The sequence below is a fragment of the Erpetoichthys calabaricus genome, chromosome 12 (genome assembly GCF_900747795.2).
Source record: "Erpetoichthys calabaricus chromosome 12, fErpCal1.3, whole genome shotgun sequence".
Classification (NCBI taxonomy): Eukaryota; Metazoa; Chordata; class Cladistia; order Polypteriformes; family Polypteridae; genus Erpetoichthys; species Erpetoichthys calabaricus.
Window position 1 is genome coordinate 12,243,842 of NC_041405.2, and position 12,780 is coordinate 12,256,621.

At 37.0% G+C, this 12,780-nt stretch overlaps 1 long non-coding RNA gene and 1 gene segment (V, D, J or C); one reads left to right on the forward strand and one right to left on the reverse strand.

The window, feature by feature from the left end:
* The window catches only part of LOC114661874 (immunoglobulin heavy constant gamma 2B-like), a 185,140-nt gene that overhangs the window by 119,902 nt on the left and 52,458 nt on the right, over positions 1 to 12,780 (forward strand).
* LOC127529799 (uncharacterized) overlaps positions 3,259 to 12,780 on the reverse strand; it is a 31,192-nt gene continuing 21,670 nt past the window's right edge. Inside the window, exon 2 of the long non-coding RNA XR_007936420.1 lies at positions 3,259 to 6,249. This is a non-coding gene — a long non-coding RNA (uncharacterized LOC127529799). The remainder of the gene's footprint in view (positions 6,250 to 12,780) is intronic.

The window sequence follows — 12,780 nt, forward strand, 5'->3', positions numbered from 1 at the left end:
TTTTGGACAACTGTCAAGTCAGCAGTCTTCCCCATGATTGTGTAGCCTACAGAACTAGACTGAGAGACCATTTAAAGGCTTTTGCAGGTGTTTTGAGTTAATTAGCTGATTAGAGTGTGGCACCAGGTGTCTTCAATATTGAACCTCTTCACAATATTCTAATTTTCCGAGATACTGAATTTGAGACTTTCATTAGTTGTCAGTTATAATCATCAACATTAAAAGAAATAAACATTTGAAATACATCAGTCTGTGTGTAATGAATGAATCTAATATACAAGTTTCACTTTTTGAATGGAATTACTGAAATAAATCAACTTTGTCATGATATTCTAATTTTATGACCAGCACCTGAATACAGTGGTGTGTAGAAGTATTCAATTCCCTTGAAAGTCAAATATTTCTACATGACAAAAGATTTGTACACATTTATACATTCAGTATTTTTAATGTGAACTATTAGCTGTAACAATACATACATGTCAAAATAAACCATTTTCTGTAGATTTTTAACTTAAATGAAGAAAAACTCTAAAGTTTGTGTCGATCTTCCGTTCCCTTCTTCCTACACTTGTGAACATGACTCAGAGAGGTAAGAGGGGAATGAGAGATTAACAGATATTGTACCAGGCAGTCATGCTGAAGAGGGAGTGTCACCTTTTCAAGAAGCTCTCAGTTTACTGGTCAATGTACATTCCTACCCTTGCCTATGATCATAAGTTTCAAGTAGTGATTGAAAGAACTTGATCACAGATGCAAGTGGCATAAAGGAGTTTCCTTTGCAGGATGTCTGGGCTCAGCCTTAGAAACAAGGTGAGAAGAACCGACATTCAGGAAGAGCTCAAAAGTTGAGCCACTGCTACTTCTCCATATCGAAAGGAGACAATTGAGGTGGTTCTGGTATCTGATTAGAACGCTTCCAGGACTGCTCCCTTGGAGGATGTTTGGGGTGTATCCAATAGGAAGGACACGGGGCAGTAGACCCAGGACATGCTGAAGAGGTTATAACTCGGGGCTGGCCTGGGAACACTTTGGTATCCGCAGAGCCCCTGCTACCCAGAAAAGCAGCAGAAAATGGATGGGTTACATTGTGTTGCATCTCTTTATTAAATGACCATTTGTTTGAACTATTTTGCAGTTATACGCCTATCACCCCTCCCCCACCCCATTCCTTTAATTCAGAAAATTCTTTTTATATTGTCAATTGTCAAAAATGAGGTCAGTACCTTTTGTTATTTAAACTGAAATGCAAACTGGCATCTTTTGAAGCAGAGAAAAGGTTTCCAATTTCAATCCAAGATCAGATTAGCACGTCGCCAAGCATTAGTCACCATGGAAAATTTAACAATTCATGAACACCATCTGCTCTCACAAAGGAGAAAATCCCCTGGGCCTTAACTACCTGCTTTTGTATCATACATATTAATTTGCAGGTGTAAACAACCTGAAGTCACTCTATACACCTGTGGTTACCATCTTCTCTGTGACTGTGGAGGGGACGCTGGTGCACGCATGTTGCTGCCACTCGTCCCTGTTATCAACACCTTTACCAGTGGTGGTGCCACTGCGTTTACCCAGGTATAGTGCATTTTCCCCCAGCGCAAACTCCTAAATTGAATTTTCTCAAAAGGAACATGAAAACAAAATGTGCTTTCCTGTTCTGTTTTGGAGAGTATAATAGTTACTAGTCACAATTTGCCTTGACTACTGTAACAACTCAATAGCACGGGTACACTGGCATATGCCATCAAGCTACTGCTTCAGAATGCACCAGCAAGTCTTATTTTCAACTGCTTAAAATGGGTCCATATCACTCCCCTTCTCAGACCACAACACTGGTTCCTTATAACAGCAAGCAACACAAGTCATTGATGTGCCTACAGGTCAGTCAGTCTGGCTCATCACCTAATGTACTTATTTAGAAGCATTCATGAAGTCCTGCGTTCCTTCCCACTCATTCAGATCTGCTAATGAATGGTATCTGGTGATTTCACCTTTATGTGGCATTTAATTTTAATCCAGACTATGTGTAGACCTTTGCTAGTGGAATAGGCTGCCTTCCTCTAACCAAACTGTTCACTCCATCAGTGTGCTTAAAAAAACATTTAAAGACTTAACTGTTTTGCTATTTGCTAATGGTTTGGATACCTGGTTCTTTCATTATTTAATGCAAGGTGTATGTGTCTTGTGCTTTATAGTGGCAAAATTTGTTTCAAAACAGTCCACTAACTGATGTTCACTGGATTATGTTGACCTTATTTGTAAGTTCCTACGGATAAAGGACCTACTAAATGAACAAATGTAAATGAATAAATATAGTACGCCTGATTAAACAGGGAAAAAAAAAAAAATGTTTTCAGAGTGATACAAAAAATCTCCAACAGTGAAAAGAGAAAGTGATGCTAGGCTAGGCTCTAAGCTCCATTGTGACCCAGAATAGGATTTTGCAGGTCTGAGGATGTTCCATTATCAAAAATTATATTAAAGCTGCACAATAAATCATTAATTACAATTACAGGTGCAGAGATATACTAACAAATGAAAAGTGCACTCACTGCACTCCATTTAGTATCAATGCTCTGTCAGAGATTGGGCTTTCTCAGTTCCAAAGCACTTTAAACAGCAAATGAGCAATATAGACAGCATCAGCGAAATATAAGCACATTTGTAAACAGAAGCACTCGTACTTTACGGAATTTAAATACTTACATCTTAAAAAAAAAAACAAAAGTTAATTTCTCTCTTTTGTGGTTCCAGCCACCTTTTCCATGCTTTTGTACTAAAATGAAGAAAACATCATAATTTGGCATTATTTTGTATTCAATAGTGATGATGTTGATTAAAAATCCATACTTATCTGCAGCACTGCACTCAAACATTTATAAAGCCATCTAAAATTCAACCACCTAGTTTAGTGCATGAATAAAAGTTAATAAAAGCAGCAAGTCCTAGTAATGTTAGGTTTGTGACAACCTAAAGGTCTGCAAAATTAAACTCAGAAAAAAAATGGTTTTAAATTTGAAAAGATTTAACGAAAAGAAAAAATTGAATGTTCATGTCACATTTAAGTACAAAACTTAAAAGAAATTTAATTAAAATTTAACACATTACATAACGTATGCAATATTATAAACCAATTTAACTTGAAAATTTAGTCAATCTAATATTTATACATGCATAAACATTTTCTTACATACAACTTCTATAATTTTTTGGTTGGTGGCCAGTCATTTGTATATTTTTTCAGGTGTGTTGCAGTGAAGTCTGTTATCATACCGATAATCCCAACATCCCTAGTGCCTCCTTTCCGTGTCCTTGATTTCCTGACAATCTTTCACCCTGCTCTTCACTCACTGATCCAAGAATTTCAGGAAAAATTCCAAATGCAAAGCCAAAATCTGAACTTTGAGACTCATTCTGAAACCCAAACCCTTAAATTTAACTAATCAACTATTTAATTTTTCACAATTTCTCTATCATTCAGATATTTATCATTATCTAAAAACATAGAAATTACTTCTTTAAATAACATCCAAGCTTCTCGTTCCAGGATGTTCATTGCCACATCAAATTCTGCAACGTCAATCCGTGTTCTGATGTCAGGTCTGTCAAAAATGCCCACTTTCAATTTAAGCTCAGGCAAACCCATATATTTTCAGCACAAATGAATAAATCAGACTGGATTGTTACATAGGGTTTTGACAAACTGCTTCATTAAACCAAACCTGATATGTGGTAGCAGTACTTTATCTGGAGCTACCCAGAGGTCTGATGTTTTTAGCACCAAGCTGTAGCTTTTTTTTTCCTCCTTAATTGGCCATTTTTTATGAACCCAATGTCATATTTAAGTGTGCACTGATCAACTGCCCGAGTCAAACTAAGTGCGTGTTTATTACCATGATACTGTGATGTGTATCGTTGGTGAGGGAAAGAAAAGAACCAGACATGTTTCTAATGGCATCACATGCTAATAACCTGCTACTGTGACTCATCACCAGCTTCAGTTACAGCTATATTCTAACCTTACCAAATAAAACAAATCAATTTGTTTTAAATAGACAATATTTCAAAGCATAAAGGCAAACATTACTATTACAATAAAATCAACATTTATTGTTAGTGCAAAGACAAAAAAGTGATAATTGACAGCTAATACATTTTTTGTGAACAACATTACATGATGCAGAAAAAGTTTTATTTTTTTAATTCATTGCACAAAAATGGATAAAAATGACAAACTAATTAAAGCTTTTTCCAGTGTATACCTGTGTATAACCATTATCTGTTTACACTATAAGGCATGTCTGTATACAGCACTATTGAAAGTAAAAATCAGATAAAAGAGTCACTACATTCTATTTATCCAAAGACTCCCATTGAAACTGTACACAATGGTCTTTTAAAAAGAAAGAAAAAAAAAAAAAGGATCCATCACTCAGGTTAAGGGGTACGTCACCCCTCTTCTGAAGTTGCACTGTGTTTACTTTATTCCAAATGTTAAGCAATTTAAAAGGATCTGAAAGATGTGCCACTTTATGTAACCACAGCTGATATGTGGTTGACTATAACCATAGAAGAATATTTGAACATAATGGTTCACTATATTGATGAGGAAATTGCATAGAAAAGCCTATTTTCCTCAAGAACTGAGATAAGCTATTTAAGGACCAAGAGCTGCACTGGCCATCTGTGGCTTTATGGAGAAGCACCAGGTCTGTGTGAATACAGATAGCAGGATGAACTTCAGAATGCCACTGATGTGTATGTCTGAACAGCAATGCAGTCTTAATGTATGGGCACTGGCTGAGGACCCCAGGAGGCACAGGGGCCAACAATATTTCTGATGCTTATGTATGTTTCTGTTTTGCTATCAAAACAGGGGTCCCAGCACAACACTTTACCCAGGGGCCCATGATGCGGTTATGGCAACCCTGTGAACCAGATGCCAGTGCATAGCCAATTCTTAACAATTAGAAATATCCAATGGCATTTAAAAGTAAACATTACATGCATTGGTGGCTACACTGTTGCAACACTGACAATAGCTTATATGTGATAATGTGAAACTACCATATAACTACAGAACGATCTTGAAAAAGTATTTTGACACTGATGTTTTTTTTTTTTTAATTTGATGGTGCTGTATTTGTATTCTAGCACATTAAGTAACAAAAGCATCAGCATATAACAGGGGGTCACGTTATCTAAACAGATCTCTAATTTGCTATATATTATGTTTAATGCTTTTACAAACCTGAACAAAACTATCATGGTATACCCTGTATATGCATTTCCCACACAAAACTATTCAAAAGTTAAGCACTTTCCATAAATTTTTAAATCTTTCTTGCCTGCACTGGTGCTTTACAATTGATTTATGTGCCACAGAAGAAAAGCAAACAAAAAATGTCAGTTTTTCAAGAAATGACAGACAATGAGTTTTGATCCACACAATCCGTTTTCAGGGCATGTCTGTGACAACAAAAAAGAGGGAAGCTGGAAATTTTACTGCATATTCCTGGTACTATTTTTCTCTTGGTAAGGATGTGTTCAGTTTTAGCAAAAGAATATTAAGAGGTGACATGACTGAAGTGTTTAAAATTATGAAGGGAATTAGTCCAGTTGATTGAGACTGCTATTTTAAAATGAGTTCATCAAGAACACGGGAACACAGTTGGAAATTTAAGGGTACATTTCGCATAATTATTAGGAAGTTTTTCTTTAGACAAAGAACCATAGACATTTGGAATAAGCTGCCAAGTAGACACTAAGACTTCAGGGTCTTTCAAAACTTGACTTGATTTTTTTTGGAAGAAGCAAGTAGATAGGACTGGCAAGCTTTGTTGGGCTGAATGGCCTGTTCTCGTCTAGAGTGTTCTAATGTTCTAATATTTGCTTGTGCAAGTTCTCACATAAATGTGGAAGTAAATCAAAACCAAACCGAAACATGTGGCATGAAAAAAATTTGTGATTTGGTCTTCTGAGAAAGGGAGGGGGGCTGGTTGAAAGACTGTTGTGCAGGATGACTGATAGTTGAGCAGGGCTGGCCTTTTTATAAAAAGTGCTTCATTTTAGGACACATTTTCACCTGTCAAATGCATACATACCATGTTTGATTTTTCAAGTCAAAAGTTATTTCTTTACAAACATCCTTTAATACAGGAGACCTAAATTTAACATTCCCCACATTTTCCATTTTTGAATAGGGACCGGTGTTGATGGTAGGATTTCCAAACAATTGCATCTCTTCTGTAAAGGAAAAAAAATATTCTTGTTATACTTACTTTTTATAATGTTTTGAATAACTAATTTACAGAATTGTAAAACATTTTTACAGGTGGGCAGTATCTACTGTAAAAAATAAACATTTATACACAAAATTTTACAATCAACTAGTCCAGCATTTAACATTAACTAAGTGGTTCTGCTAAATGAAGGTTCTACTGTACTGCATCTACAGTATATAGACAATAGTATATGCAGTTGACAACATAAAATATGTACATCACTAGTGTTAATTGCAATTACAATATCAATGGTAATCAATTTTGTGGTAATCATGCACCCCTGTATTGCACTGTATCATTCTCAAATCCACTTATTCTAAAATTCAGACACACATGAGACCAAAGTTTCTGCTGCTCTTATGAATTGTGGGCTCTATTGCCATTACCTCCCATGACTTGCAGGATTCTAACAGTTTATAGGTTTGCTGGCGACTGTTTGGGATATTGGTTTACTTTATACCAACAGACCACACACTCTGCATTTGCCGGTGTTTTACAATTCTCCACATATTGAGGATGTACAAAGCTAACCATTTAGGACAAGACGTTTGTTCTTTTATGTTGTTTTTTACTTTTTAATTAATGACAAGTGGTGACACCCTGGGTGAGTAAAATCTAAGGATAGTGCTATGGTTGAGCATTCATTTCTGTACTCTCAGAAGTATGTCTTACTTACCAAGGTGTTTCCTATTATTAATTTGAAAGGTATTAAGTCCGAGGTTTCAAAGTTTGGTCCCTTGAGCCCACTGTGGCTGAAGGTTTTGATCCCAATCAACTTCTGTTCTTAAATTACTACCATCTTACTTTTTTATTTAACAATTCTATTAAATTACTGGGTTTGCAATTTTTTTTAAATTGGAATGTACAGTACAATGCATTTATGCATGACATATATAGGGATAATTTGTTTTTTATCATCTTTATTTTTCAGACTATCATCATCATCATCATCATGCTTCTCAATCCACTTTTCCATGTGTTCTGGTTATTTGTGCAATTTCTGCCTGTGAAGCACTTTAGTGGGTGTAACACAGTGTAAGCCAATACCTTTCAGGATTGAGCACTCTGCACTCGTATCTGGAAGAAGGTATCAGGAGTATTGTGTGATCAAAGAATTAAGGAGAAGATTAAAGTTTAAGGTTTTTAGGACAGTGGTAAGACTAGCACAGATGTATGGAGCCGAGACATGGGCAGTAAAGGGAGCACAGGAGAAGATGTTGATGTGGCAGAAATGAGAATGTGGAGTTTCAAATAAACGACAGAATAAGATGAGAAACAGAGGTACAACAAAAGGAGAGATGTCTAAGAAAAGACAGGAATGTAGGCTGAAGTGGTATGGACATGTGATGAGGACATACAATGAATATGTGGGCAACAGTGATGGGAATGGAAGAACAGTGGAAGAGAAAGTGAGGGAGGATGGAGCAGAGGTGGAAAAGGGCTGGAGGTGCAGAACCAACCTACAGTATATGAAAAAGGTTAATCAAGCACATCAACCTCACATAAAAGTGGGAAAGGATGAAGAGGAAGAAGTCGATAAACATTATGGCAAAACCAAATATTTCCACATTATAAATTAGGTTACTGCAGTGTGCCGACTTTAGCAGAAAGAAAAATAAAACACTAGCTAACAATAAAAAGATCTATTTCGGAGAATATGACTCATTGACTATGAAGCTATTTAACTATTAAGAACAAAAATCTACAGCTACACTAGGCCTTAAAAACTGAACTTAAGACCCACTCTGGTAAGTTTCACCACTGTCTAAGCAGGCAGATAAAAATAAAATGTCAAGTCAGTAGGCGTTCACTTTATACATCTTTATTGTGAAACCTACCACCTTTCCTATGACTGATGTGTGAATATTAAAGTTGGGAAATCTGTGTCACTGCTGATAATTAATGAAGGGGAAAATTCTGGTATACTTCAGGGACTGGTTAATTCAGGAAATTGCAGTTTTACACAAGGTTCTTAATTGAATTATATCTTTGGAATAATACTGCATTTCCAGTGCTTTATACAACATTTTCTAGCCATATCATTGTGCATCTCACATAACAGGTACTCCAGCGGATCACGAGTAGACCAAGACGACACTGGAAGAATCCTTTGACCATCATAAGAGCAACTGAGAATGACCCAAAAGTCCCAGGGGACTGCTGTTAAGGATAGAAAGACCAAAACTGTTACTCCTAGAACCTTACCAAGCACAAGCTGTAGAGTAAAATATATACAGTAATCCCTCCTCCATCGCGGGGGTTGCGTTCCAGAGCCACCCGCGAAATAAGAAAATCCGCGAAGTAGAAACCATATGTTTATATGGTTATTTTTATATTGTCATGCTTGGGTCACAGATTTGCGCAGAAACACAGGAGGTTGTAGAGAGACAGGAACATTATTCAAACACTGCAAACAAACATTTGTCTCTTTTTCAAAAGTTTAAACTGTGCTCCATGACAAGACAGAGATGACAGTTCTGTCTCACAATTAAAAGAATGCAAACATATCTTCCTCTTCAAAGGAAACAGAAAGGAAAGCAAACAAATCAATAGGGCTGTTTGCTTTTAAGTATGCGAAGCACCGCCGGTACAAAGCTGTTGAAGGCGGCAGCTCACACCCCCTCCGTCAGTAGCAGAGAGAGAGAAAAACAAAGTCAAAAATCAATACGTGCCCTTTGAGCTTTTAAGTATGCGAAGCACCGTGCAGCATACTTAAAAGCTGCACACAGAAGGTAGCAACGTGAAGATAATCTTTTATCATTTTTAGACGAGAGTCCATATCGTCTAGGTGTGCGAACAACCCCCCTGCTCACACCCCCTACGTCAGGATCACAGATAGTCAGCGCAAGAGAGAGAGAAAGAAAAGTAAGTTGGGTAGCTTCTCAGCCATCTGCCAATAGCGTCCCTTGTATGAAATCAACTGGGCAAACCAACTGAGGAAGCATGTACCAGAAATTAAAAGACCCATTGTCCTCAGAAATCCGCGAACCAGCAAAAAATCCGCGATATATATTTAAATATGCTTACATATAAAATCCGCGATAGAGTGAAGCCGCGAAAGGCGAAGCGCGATATAGCGAGGGATCACTGTATGTACTAAAGTAAATTGGCTTAAATGTTTAGTGACGAGTGAAACATGCATGTTTCAATTTGCATACAGTTTTGTAAATATGATACTAAAATTTATTTTGCAGGTGATTTTTCACTAAAATGACATTTTTGGAGGTTTTCAAAGCTTTTTGGGGTGGGAAAGCAAAGGGTGATTGTGTTTCAATTATATATTGTGTCCAACCTGTGAAAACAATTCCAAAGGTTTTTTTTTTTTGGTGACATTTTGCAAATTTTCCACAAAAACATATAGTAAAATGCACTAAACGAACCGAAGAATTGCCTCCCCCCTCATTTAGTTATCAAGAATCCTATCTTCAATTCAGACGATCAGTTCCAAGTGAATTGTATTTCCCCATTTATCCACATGGTTGTGGAAGCAATTATACAATTTTTTAGTTTTTTGAAAAGTGTATGTTTTGCACATTTTAAGCATACAGCAGCATAACTGACATATCTGGATTAGGTTACAAGAGCAACAAGATCCAACGTCCTACCACTATCCGCCTCGACATTTTTCATATTGTCTGCAGTGTAAAGCACTGGTCATCACTGACATGATTCTATCAAACTTTTTCATCTGCTTTCAGTTTGAAAACACAAGATTAAATTTTTTACTCAGTCATCACTACAAAGTTCATGATGTAAATGATTTGGGTAGAATATTCCTTTAACGTGTTTAGTGCCAATTTAAATAGATTACAGGTTTACACGGTAATTGCCATCACTTAAACAGAGTACAGTGAAGTTCTTATTTGCATGTGCTAATTAATGTGAAATATGGATTATCCAGTCCAAATAAATATTTAAATGACATTTAATCATTTCTACAGAAACATTTGTAGTCTTCACACTTTAAACACAAATTGAGCATCAGATCAATTAAATGTACTCAATTGTAGATTTAATTACAAATGCTAAATGAAAAGAAACTAAATGGAATTCCATTTATACTTTGTCTATATCAAGCAGAAGAACATGCATGGCACAATCTTATCAGCAGAATATTCCATTGGTTTAGTTTTAATCTTGTGTATTGGTGCACTCTATTAATCCCCAAGGGGGAACTGTTTTTTCGCATGACCTTTTTAGACATCTCTCTATTAAAGTTTCCCACCATGTCCATGTTATTCAGCCCTGACCACTCCCCTCCACACTGCTCACCCAATCCTTACTCCTACTACGCACATCCTCTTTCCGTACCACTCCGTTACACTTAGTGCTATGTTAACTCGCACTTCAGTGCAGTCAGTTATAATAGCAAAAAGCCAATTATCTATTCAAGAATATCAAATTTTTCATTGAGACAGAAAAGGGGCAGCAACAGTTGACAATTAACTAATTTTCTATCTATAAACGGTCTTCCTATATACCATCACTTTCTCCAAAGGAAGGGCGCTCCAATGCCCTTGAAGTGGCACAGCCCCAAGATAGCGGACGTCCAGCTCCCGCTCCTGACGGTTGGTGGACGAAGTGAGCAGAGGGCAGAGCCCCCTAGTTTACAAAAAAATCAATTTTCTTGCAGTTCAAAATTAAATTCTCTTATTGTGCTTTTTGCCAACTTAACCACAAAATCTTCAAAATTAATTATATTTACACTCCTTGAAGCTATGCCTGACCACCTGCACATTAGTACTTTATCACTCATTGTAAATCTTAAATTTAAGTTTAATGCATTTCAGAAGTGAAGAACTACATTTACAAGCTGCGCTGATAGCAGGTTAAGCAAGTGAAATCTTGAAAATTTCTATAGAAGGCTTAAGAAATAATGTCAGATCGAATAAATCTGCAAGTGCTTTAAAGCCATTTTTCTTTTTCTTCTGCTTCACATTCTGTTCTGCTTTGTCTAATGATTTTTCCTCAGTCTCCTCAAGCTTCCTCATCTTCACCTCTGTCTGCAGTCTTCTTAGCAAATATCACTAGGATATCGACCGACTTTCTTTTCCTGTTACTGGTTATAACATGAGCAGTGCATTCAAAACGTACTTGGACTCCATTTTTTGCACATTTTGTTATGTACGATTGGTGACCAAGACAAACACATCATGAACACAAGAGGCTGAAATGACGATCTGGCACAGGGACTCACTCTCCATGATGTCCTATATTGCTAAACTAGTCTTTCTAAATAGAAATACTGCTTTTCCAAATTAAGAAGAGCCCATTGTGGTGGTTTCTAAACAGACATATTGATACCCTGTAGTCATATCCCAGTCAGGGTTCAATGGGAGAAGAGACCAAGCAAGTGATCTCAGGATTTTCTGGAGTGATTGTACCTCTCAAATCAGAGTACAGTAAGGGTGTGCAAAAGTCAGTGCAGGAGGGCCACAGTTGCTGCAGGTTTTTGTTCCAACCCAATTGCTTAACTAGTCTTTACCAATAACAGATCTTTATGTTTATGGCTTTATAGAGTTCATCTTGCCATGTCGGGTCTTTATTGTTGGTTTATAGAAATATTTGAAACAGTACAGAACAGTCTCTTCCCTGTGTGCGTTTCTTTCAAAAACCAAATATTCAAAAGTCTGCTTAACTGTGAAAATCAGAAAAAAAAAATCTATGAATCTGGCTGTCAGATTTTTGGTCTGAAGTACTTTGTGGTCTGGAAATGGTTGCAGTTGGATGTTGCAACACCTCAGGGGCCTCAGCCTGCACAGGGCCAAATGATCCTGCAGTTGAATCAAGCCACTCTGCTGTAAAACCTAAAAAAAAAATATCACAGCTCAGTACTGGTGGTGAAGGTACCCAGCAGAGGCTACTTGCATGCCATTGAGAACCATCAGCAAGGCAAAACTGGCTTATTATTTTTAAAAAGGAGAGGACCAAAAATATTCCAACTTATGATCTCAGTGCAGCCTTCAGACCCTGACCCAAATCTGATAATTACGTCTGGCATTTTGGCCCACTGTAACCGATCAACGAGTAGCTTCATTTTATTCTAGTTTTTGCACACATTGTTGTGTGTAAGTACTGGAGTGGGCAGAGATGGTTGAGCAGTAGTGTTGATCAGCAATTTTCAGCAAACCGATATTCGCCCTTGTTCGTCAAATATGAACTTTTTGTTTTTTAACATGACATCGACCGTTGCTATAACTGCCAACATTGATGGGACTGCCCCCCACAAATATAATGCTAATCATTTGTATTACAGAATCTGTTGATGAGACATCTCTGCAGGTCAATCTTCAAGTTACTCGTCAATATAAGAGGAGGCGGCGTGTAACCTTTGCATGCATAATAATTAGCCACATTGCTTAGCGGGAGTACAGACAAACCTTGAAGGAGCCTGACGCCCCAAAACAGAGGATAAACTATGAAATAATAAAGGAAAATGTTTTACTATTTACAACACATTTCTATCTTTTTGATAGAAGTGCAAAGTATCAGC